The following is a 975-nucleotide window of genomic DNA, read 5'->3' on the forward strand; positions in this document are numbered from 1 at the left end:
TGGGGCATACCTGGTACATATTGTTATTTTCCTCCTTACACTGTATTTTAGTTTTTCCGTAAGTAAACTGGCTACCCATCAAGAGATAAAATGAGGTCATAGAAGTAACTTCTTGGCACACAGAAGGTGCTCAATAAATACTTTCCTTTCCAGTTGCCAAGCCCAGAATTCCCCTCCCAAACTGATCTTTCAAGTAGTTGTTGGATGTCTTTCAACAAGAACAGCAGGTGATGAATTTGTGGACCCTGTATAAATCATGATCAGTTTTATTACAGCAACTCACTAAAGGCTTCCCACTGGCTAGTAACCAATAATCAAACCACTGCCAAACTAGAGGATTTTTCTGCTCTTGTCCCTAAATTAGTGGTTAGACACTATCAGCTCCATGACTGTAGTATTGGTCTATTCTTAGAGGAAGAGTAATAAATCAAAAAGTCATGAGAAACTAATGGGAGCTCTATGTGAAGATGTGTGTGTATTACTGTTTAATTCCTTGGAATGAAAATTCTAGAAGTGGAACAGTTGATTAATAGAGCCTGCACATTTAGAAGACTTTTAGAACATATTGTCAAAATACGAGCTCAGGAGGGACTTCGCTGGTTGTCCAGTGGTTAAGACTTCTCCTCCCAAAGCAGGGGATATGGGTTTGATCCCTGGGCAAGAAGCTAAGACCCCACATGGCTCCAGGCCAAAAAACTAAAACATAAAACAGAAGCAATATTGTAACAAATTTAATAAAGACTTTATCAACCCACTGTAATATTCTAGCCTGGAAGATTCCATGGACCGAGGAACCTGGCAGGCTACAGTCCATGGGGTTGCAAAGAGTCAGACTTGACTGAACACATGGCAGATGAAAAAAAAATGAGCTTGGGAATATTCTACCGGCAGTGGAAGAGAATCTTCCTTTTCTTTCAACCTCATTAAAACCAAATACTGCCATTTTTCACATTTACCCATATGAAACATGAAATG

This window comes from Cervus canadensis, chromosome 30 (assembly GCF_019320065.1).
Source record: "Cervus canadensis isolate Bull #8, Minnesota chromosome 30, ASM1932006v1, whole genome shotgun sequence".
In the NCBI taxonomy this organism is placed as follows: domain Eukaryota; kingdom Metazoa; phylum Chordata; class Mammalia; order Artiodactyla; family Cervidae; genus Cervus; species Cervus canadensis.